Here is a 9,110-nt window from a genome sequence, read left to right as displayed (position 1 = left end):
GAAACCATATGCGAACTAGCAAAGACTTTAAAACTGATAACAGCACGCTTTTATTTTTTTAATGTTCATTTTATTTTCAATTTTCCCTCTACCTTTTGAACGGAACAAGTAAATCGTGAGAGGCTCTTCATCTTCTTTTACTGACTACTATATCTTAAGTTGGAGCCACCACATAATATCCAACCTCTTACACTGTTGCTCTGAAAGAAGTTCAAAACAGACAGAAAAATAATTATTTGGTTGAGGAATTAATTGCTTATATATTTCAGGATCCGCGCAGTCATCTGTTGACATCAGTAGTTCTAAAGTTTTCTTCCAACTTTGTTTTCCTAAGATGTCGTTCAATTCAATTATAAATGAGAATTACCTTAACATCCGTAAATCTCCATCCTCATCGATATATGGCCATGATAGGTCCGAGGATGAATCTGACAAACCGAGCCATTATGGGTGAGCTAAGAAAGTTGTACACGATCGTATCTCGGTCGTTGTTCGCAGAAAAAATCTGAAAGACAAGGTATCCAATTAACAAGTTATACTTGACTGAATACTACTGTTGATCTTTCAACTGTAGGAGGGTTAGCACTCGAGGCACTTCATTGATGATACATTTCGTTTCCAACCTGTTGTTAGTTTCGTTCTCCTTGCCTTTGTCCTAGCTCACTGTTCATGATAACCCATACAAATATTTACAGATCACGATCCAATCTACTCTGTCGAAATTGGTGCCTTGCTCTTTGTAAACATGAAAAGTCGAACCATCGTCGCTTTATTCTACCATGTAGCTTTTTACCCACTGGGATGCTGCATTTCTTCCTTGCGTTGCAAGATGTGTCACTTTTTTCACGCTGCCGAGATCCGCTTGAAGCCACTGGTTCTGATTGTTTGCTCTGGCAGACCATCCTCCTTCCTTTCCCCCTCCCGCTTGAAAAATCAGTCGTCCCTGAATGGCTGCGTGGCTGGCATCCCACTGAGATGAAGCAGATATTTGAGCATCGGATATGGCGCGACTTTCCATTCCGAGAGATAAGCTACACACTGGAGGAGGAGAGAAGGAGAGAAACAGATGATAGTTCAAATATGTCGATGAAATGCATGTTCATCGTGATCAAATGTTCGTGTTGGTGAGAGTGACTGACCTTTCGACAAACTGAGCGGAAGTCATCATCGGAGTCGGTCTAGTGTTACAAGACTGGTTCGTGAATACTGATTGGTCAGTTTTGCTCTGATCTCATTGGTTGGAAAGCTCAAGTGTCTCAAGTCAGTCATGATTAGTTAGTTTCTATCCTTCCGTAAAGTTGCTTCGTACTGTTCGCTTTTTTTGATTTTTACTTATGTCGCTCATAGGTCATTTGTTTGGTCCCGGTAGTTTTTGATATCTCTTTAGATAGCTTTTTAATGTATCAGCCTGACGATAATATAATCTGCATTTGGTTATCTAACAAAAGAAATTGCCTCAAGTTAACCGACAAGAAGTAGTAGACGTTTTACCCCCACAATCTTTGAGTTGACGACGATAATTCACCACTTGACACTTTCCCTAGTCTTCAAAACAGTGACGAAAACGGCCTCTGGGTGAGCTTTCGTATTTGGGGACAATTTTCATGAGAACAAGAAAGCCCTGACCATAAGTGGTCAGTCTTAAAGTTAATAATAATCCTAATAGCCAACTAGACTTAAGCCTATAGAGTAGATGTAATTTAAGCGAGCGAGTGCTCAAATTTTATTTAGCAAAAAATTACTGCCATCTCCGAATTTCATGGCAGCGTAAAGCTGGGGAGAGAAAGTAATTTGTACCAAGAGGGTGAGTGACAGTCAGAAATGAGGAGGGGGACTAGGGTGGGGGAGTCTTCTCTCCCTTCCCCGGCCCCCTTTCCCCACCGTCCAATCTGATATCATTCGGATAAACGATCACAAGGTTATAACGCTGGCTCGCCCTAAATAGACGCCTGCACTGCAGGCTAACTAGACTTGTAATATTCCACGGTAGAGCGTTTGAGCACAACTAAGGAGCTGGCTTCTTTCTGCAGGGCGCTTTCCTCGCCATTCTCTTTCAGCTAAATTTCGAAAGTGTTCGGTTCCACTATTAACCCTCTCTTTGGAAAAATATTGGCTGAAAAAATGGGGTGTTTATTGCCAGTAACTTCTACTAAAAGCTCAACTTGAGCAGGAGGGATTGTAAATAAGAAAATACATCCTGCAAGGGCATCTAGACTGATCAGCAATCAACAAGTTATATTTTGTTTTTCATCAATACTCTGACTGAGGTTTTCTTGTGCGGAAGTTTCATTAAAACGCTCTTATAAAAAATTGTCCAAATTAAACAACATCCTTAGGTAGATCAGGTTACATAATGGACATGTTTTTATTGCTCTAGAGGAAATTTCAATTGAGCGTATTGGTTTTGCTTCTCTAATTGGTCGACCTAGAATATACACTATCCTCTTCGCCAATACGATGAAAAACTTAAAGCAATAACGACTCGGTTACTTACATCTTCCCGCGCTCGGGTCAATTTTCTTGCTTTACATTCTCATTTCTCATAGGCTCCATATCTCATTCTCCTTTGTTCTGATTGGCAGTGGAATGAGCCTCTATTTTCGTGCTAACCCTAAACAAGTTACCTGAACATCCGTACAGCTCCATCCTCATTGAAATGTGGTTAGGCCAAGTCCATGGAATGACCCGGATGTAACGCACCTTCATGGGAAAGGTTAGCTTGTGATATACGACAGTGTCTCTGTCATTGTTTGCTGCAAAGAGCTGAAAGGAAAAGACACTTAAAAAACCATAACATTCTAAAGATTAGCCTGAACTTGCAAAAGATTGTTTTCAGATATGGTAAATAATCGATTATCGATTACCAGATTACTAGCTCGGCCGTCGTTCCAAATGAACAAAAGACGAAAACATGTGAAAAAGCAACAGTTTTCAAACAAAACTGCGTCGGTGTGAAAGGTATCTAATTATCAAATGGTCAGGTTCCGTGAGGACAATCCTCATAACTACATTATTCTTTTTGAGTTTCACTTTGGATTTTAAAAGTTATTACGGCAGAAATGGGACATAAATCAAGGGTATTTTATTACCCTCTACAAAAATGATGTAATGCACTGGAAATATTTACACCAACTCGTAGTACTCTTGTTCATTTGGGCTGAGTGGCGTTCGAAATTCAAAATATTCTCGCATTTCGAAGTTTGAATCTATTCTAGTTTTATCGAGCCCAAAGGTTGCCCTCTGTAAGACCTGCAAACTAAAAAGCTAACAGGGCAGCTTTTCAAAGCGTTTAGGGTCAAATATTTCCTTCCATACCTTATCTCTGCTGCTTCCCGGATCTCTGTAATGCTGAAAGGAGCTTCCATCATTACTGTAGTCTAACTTGAAACTAGTCACCCACTGACTATATCTGTTCCTTCCTTGGGTCCCTATGATTCTAATGTCGGTTTCGGAGCCTAGATTCACTTTGAGCCATTGACTCTGATTGTTAGCAGCCGCTGACCAAGCCCCCTGCTTTCCTCCGCCGACCTTGAAGTGCAGCCGGGTATTTACTGCAGCATGGTTCGCGTCCCATTGGGAAGAAGCAGTAATTTGGGCATCTCTAATGATTCCTCTTTCCATTCCTAAGGGTTTCTGACACGCTGGGAAAGGTGTCGGAATGACACAGAGATAGCATTGCATTAGCTTCAATCTATTGTTATAAAAAGCTCAAAGCTAAATATGTATAATCAATAAGTAATTAGTTTTGTATCAGTCATTACTTTATCAATGATAAGTGTAATGATAATTGAAAATGAACAATTTAAGTATGATTTCTGATTTATTAAAATTCACTTACTATTGGGCTCGTATGTTATTTTGTCACAAGGTAACTGTTCAATTTTAGAGAAAAAAAATATGAAAGTCAAGAAAAAAAATAGGAGAAACGGGTTGCAAGTGATAACTAGACTTGTCATATTCCACGGTAAAGCGCTTGAGCACAGGTAAGGAGCTGGCTTCTTTCTGCAGGGCGCTTCCCTTCGCCATTTTCTTTCAGCTAAATTTCGAAAGTGTTTGGTTCCACTATAAACCCTCTCTTTGGAAAACAATTGGCTGGCCAAATGAGGAGTTTATTGCAAGGAACTTCTACTAAAAGCTCAACTTGAGAAGGAGGATTGTAAATGAGAAAATACATCCAGCAAAGGCATCTAGACTGTTCAGTAATCAACAAGTTATATATTTTTTCGTCATTACTCTAAGTGAGGATTTCTTATGCGGAAGTTCCATTAAAACGCTCTGAGAAAAATTGTCCAAATTAAACAACAACCTTAGGTAGATCAGGATACATAATGGACAGGTTTTTATTGCTCTAGAGAAAATTTCAGTTGAGTATATTGGTTTTGCTTCTCTTTACTCTAATTGGTCGACCTAAAATATACACTATTCTCTTCGTCAATTCGATAGAAAACTTAAAGCAATAGCGACTTGGTTACTCACATCTTCCCGCGCTCGGGTCAATTTGCTTGCTTCACACTCTCATTTCTCATAGGCCCCATATCTCATTCTCCTTTGTTCTGATTGGCAGTGGAATGGGGCTCTATTTTCGTCCTAACCCTAAACAAGTTACCTGAACATCCGTACAGCTCCATCCTCATTGAAATGTGGTTATGCCAAGTCCATGGAATGACCCGGATGTAACGCACCTTCATGGGAAAGGTTAGCTTGTGATATACGACAGTGTCTCTATCATTGTTTGTTGCAAAGACCTGAAAGGAAAAGACACTTAGAAAACCATAATATTCCAAAGATTAACCTGAACTTGCAAAAGATTGTCTTCAGATATGGTAAATAATCGATCATCGATTACCAGATTACTAGCTCGGCCGTCGCTCCAAGTGTACAAAAGACGAAACATTTGAAAAAGCAACAGTTTTCAAACAAAACTGCTTCGGTGTGAAACGTATCTAATCGTTAAATGGTCAGGTCCCGTGAGGAAAATCCTCATAACCACATTATTTTTTTTTTTGAGCTTCAGTTTGGATTTGAAAATTTATTACAAACTGGGACATGAATCAAAGGTAATTTATCACCCTATAAAAAAATGATGTAATGCACTGCAAATATTTACACTAACTCGTAGTCTCTTGTTCAATTGGACTGAGTGGCGTTCGAAATTGAAGATATTCTCGCATTTCAAAGCTTGAATTTATTCTGGTCTTTTCAAGCCTACAGGCTGCCGTCTGTAAGACCTGCAAACTAAAACGTCAACAGGGAAGCTTTTCAAAGCGTTTAGGGTCAAATATTTCATTGCATGCCTTGTCTGGGCTGCTTCCCGGATCTCTGTAATGCTGAAAGGAGCTTCCAACATTACTGTAGTCTAACTTGAAACTAGTCACCCACTGACTATATCTGTTCCTTCCTTGGGTCCCTATGATTCTAATGTCGGTTTCGGAGCCTAGATCCACTTTGAGCCATTGATTCTGATTGTTAGCAGCCGCTGACCAAGCCCCCTGCTTTCCTCCGCCGGCCTTAAAGTGCAGCCGGGCATTTACTGCAGCATGGTTCGCGTCCCATTGGGAAGAAGCAGTAATTTGAGCATCTGTGATGATTCCTCTTTCCATTCCTAAGGGTTTCTGACATCCTGGGAAAGATGTCGGAATGACACAGAGATAGCATTGCATTAGCTTCAATCTATTGTTATAAAAAGCTCAAAGCTCAATATCTATAATCAATAAGTAATCAGTTTTGCATCGGTCATTACTTTATGAATGTTAAGTGTAATGATAATAATTGAAAATGAACAATTTAAGTATGATGATGGTTAATTTCTGATTTATTAAGATTCACTTACAATTGGGCTCGTATGTTATTTAGTCACAAGGTAACTGTTCGATTTTAGAGAGAGAAATATGAAAGTCAAGAAAGAACATAGGAAAAACGAGTTGCAAGTGATAAAGTAAAGTCTTCACCTGGGTGAAGTGGCTCGTAAGAAGCCTGGGGCCTATCCCACTCTCCTTATCATTAGGTGATTGGGAGTAATACTACCTCCCCTGGAAGGGATGCCAAGACATTATATGTTACCCATCCCCCCACAGTATTTCGTTAGACCTCCTTGAAAGTTTGCTGGTTTCCATTTATACTCACAGGAAAGTGAGAGGTACTGCGAGAGTAAATGTCCCGCCCATGCTTGAACACAATACAATGTGACGATTGTAAAATGTTGAACAAGTCAACCCATGACTTACATCACTATTGCACCTGATACCTGAGTCTTGGATCCTATGGCTAGTATTTGCTCCTGTGACAAAGCTACATCATAGACCTGCATCTGGGCAATCCTTCCCTTTAAGAACTTTCCGTCTCCAATTTTTAGCCCCATTCTAACATTGTCCTGGGTGGCCAGGCTAAGATTTGCACCAATATTAAATTTCTGGACCTCGCTTCCGTCAACCCACAATTTGGCGTCGCCAGATGTATTGTCATAAGAAGCGCCAACAAACTTCCATCCATCCTCTGGTTTTAGTTCAGTGTGTCTCAGGTAGTTTGTTGATGAATTATCTCTCTTAGTAAAGTGTACAAAAAGTTTGCCGCTGACAACCCAGTGACGGACTCCCCGACTTCCAGAATTCTTGTAGTTGAATAGAGGTCTGTCCTGGTCACCCGGCATCAATCAACACAGCATCGTCATGGAGTTCTTAGCATCCAATACTCCACCATTCGGAAACTCAATGTAGTTGTTGCCAAGTCCGGGGAATTCGTAAGAGCCGTTAATATTTCCCTCCGGTTTTGGCGGAGGAGAAACATTGCTAGCATCTCCAGCTCCTACTCTGTTTTGGATTTCCTTAGTTCCATGAACAGTATCCAAAGGGTACAGGGCAATAGGATCTGGATTTTGAAAGGAGATGAGTCTAAGTTCATCATCTACACAGAAATGAAATACCAGGTGAGATCTCACGGAAAAACGTGATATCTTCTCACGTGAAATTAACCTGTTATCTTCGCAGCGTGAATGTAACACCGTTACTATGGTTACATAATAAATCGGGCCTTTCGTAGCGAAGGTGAAATGGTTTGGTTTTTCATTTTCATTTTTATAATAAATAGTATATTACATGCCACCCACTACATGCTCGCCACACTTACTCAATATTTTAAACACGAGGAGAGTTTGACAATGTTGTAAACCGTAACGTCAGTAAACCTCGCTTTGAATATGATTTAAAGGTGTTGTTGTTGAAACGCCATCTTGAAGTTGTTCAATTCACTGCGCACTCTTCTTCTTCGGCTTAATACACCGATAATAATTATTACATGGTGTCAGCAGTGACCAAAAACCATGATTGCATCTACCAGCCAATTTTCTGGAACGCACCCTCCAGCTCCTGCTTTTCGTAGGCCACAAGTTTCTCCTCCACAACCTCTAGAGATCGAAGGCGATCGAGCTGACAACTGGAAAATCTGGAAACAACGATGGGACAATTACTGTATTATCACGGGTTTAAACAGCCAGCCATAAGACTACAAGTGCGCTATATTACTGCACAACATAGGAATAGAGGCATTGCGAATTTACAAAGGCATGAAATTCTCCGAAGGTGAAGACCGCAATAAAATGGCGGATATTCTAGCTAAGTATGATCAGCACTTTCTTGGCCAAACACAGGAATTCTTTGAACGTTTTCAATTCAACCGTAGAGATAAAGCCTTTGGGGAGTAAATCGATGAGTATCTTTCAGTTCTGAGAAACATGGCTCAAACCTGTGGTTTCTGTGACTGCATGCGAGATTTACTGATAATTGACCGATTACTCATAGGGATCTCGGATGACAAAACTGGCTAAGAACTCCTCTACCCATGATTTGACTCTTAATAAAGCTGTTGATGCTTGTCGAGGAATGGAAGCTGCTTCTCTTCACATGAAGGCCCTGAAGAATGAAGAAATTAACAAGGTCAAGGCTACTTCGAAGAAGACAAAGGAGTCAGACCTAGGTAAACACCAGCACAAGAAGCCTCCCCAAAGTGATGATAAGAAATCTGCACAGAAGAGATGTTTATTCTGTCTCCAAATTCATGTGGTGAAAAAAGAAATGTGCCCTGCCTGGGGAAAGACCTGCGGTGAAAGAAATCACTTTAAAGCTTCAAAGAAATGTAAACACCAAGGTGTCAACTCTCTAGTTGACGGTTACTCCTCTGACTCATCTGTAAGCAGCACTGGAACAATCAGCACCGTAACAACCCTTGAAAGTCAAGTCGTCAATTCAGTAAGTCCTGAAAACGGGCTTATTTACTGCGAATTCTCGGTTTTCAGCTGACGTCATTAGCTTATGCAGATTAGATTTCCGCCATGTTGGTGCCCAAGCGAGGTGTGAAATTGTAGGGAAATCTATGCCATTTCTAAGCGCTCGCGTTCAAAGTCCTCAAATAATTCATCTTACTAATGGATATTTCCGAAGAAAGCGACCCAAAATCACACGATGAGGTACCAGTACTTTCATCCTACGTAGATAACCTCGAAAGCCACGTCCGAGAGCGCCATTTGAAGAAAATTTCTGTGGTTGGCGTAGATCCAGCGACCATACCGAGCGAGCAGTTCAGCTCGGAATGTTTGCCACCTATAGAAGTCTTGGACTTGCTTTCCTATTTATATTTAGAGACAAGCTACTACACAAACAAGCAGTTTAAGGCCTTCAAAAGTTTGGAAGCGTACAACCAGATGGTTTCTGGTTCCGTTGCGTCCGTTCAAGGGAAGGAAATCGCCGGCAGGATTGTTGTTGTGGCCAAGGTGAGACATTCACAGCGAATGAACGATCCTCTTGTGAACATTCGGATCATAGCAGAAAAGGACGGTATCATTATCTCTGCGAAATCTCTGCAAATCTTCTTTTCACAGTTTTCTAAAGAACTAGAAAAAATTAGTAATTGAATTTAGGCTATTTAATTCAATAAAGTAATGCTACTTGTTTACCTTGTTTGTAAAATGTTCTGCCTTTTTCTGATACTTGACAGTCTAGCTTTTTATTACTTATTATGCTTGACAGTGAGTAACAGAGTGCCTCACCCTGCAGAAAGTATCTCAGCATGTCAATCAATGCTTTAAGGGGTATAAACAGCCTATAAGCTTTTAAGTAAAT

At 40.5% G+C, this 9,110-nt stretch overlaps 1 long non-coding RNA gene and 1 pseudogene across 2 annotated transcripts; both read right to left on the bottom strand.

Moving 5' to 3' along the window:
• Positions 1-63: 63 nt before the first annotated feature.
• On the bottom strand, positions 64-1,141 carry LOC111331844 (uncharacterized). Its single transcript, XR_002694958.2, has 3 exons — positions 713-1,141; positions 368-505; positions 64-200 (listed from the first exon to the last, which is right to left on the bottom strand). It is a non-coding gene; the product is annotated as an uncharacterized LOC111331844 (long non-coding RNA).
• A 1,249-nt stretch (positions 1,142-2,390) lies between these two features.
• LOC148718995 (lactadherin-like) lies at positions 2,391-7,560 on the bottom strand (annotated as a pseudogene). The gene is made up of 7 exons (XR_015993623.1): positions 7,553-7,560; positions 7,352-7,437; positions 6,238-6,900; positions 5,295-5,620; positions 4,607-4,745; positions 3,316-3,641; positions 2,391-2,763 (listed from the first exon to the last, which is right to left on the bottom strand). The product of XR_015993623.1 is annotated as a lactadherin-like (transcript).
• Positions 7,561-9,110: the final 1,550 nt, after the last annotated feature.

This window comes from Stylophora pistillata, chromosome 12 (assembly GCF_964205215.1).
Source record: "Stylophora pistillata chromosome 12, jaStyPist1.2, whole genome shotgun sequence".
In the NCBI taxonomy this organism is placed as follows: Eukaryota; Metazoa; Cnidaria; class Anthozoa; order Scleractinia; family Pocilloporidae; genus Stylophora; species Stylophora pistillata.
The sequence above is the reverse complement of the archived record's forward strand: the minus strand, read 5'-3'. Positions and strand labels throughout refer to the sequence as shown.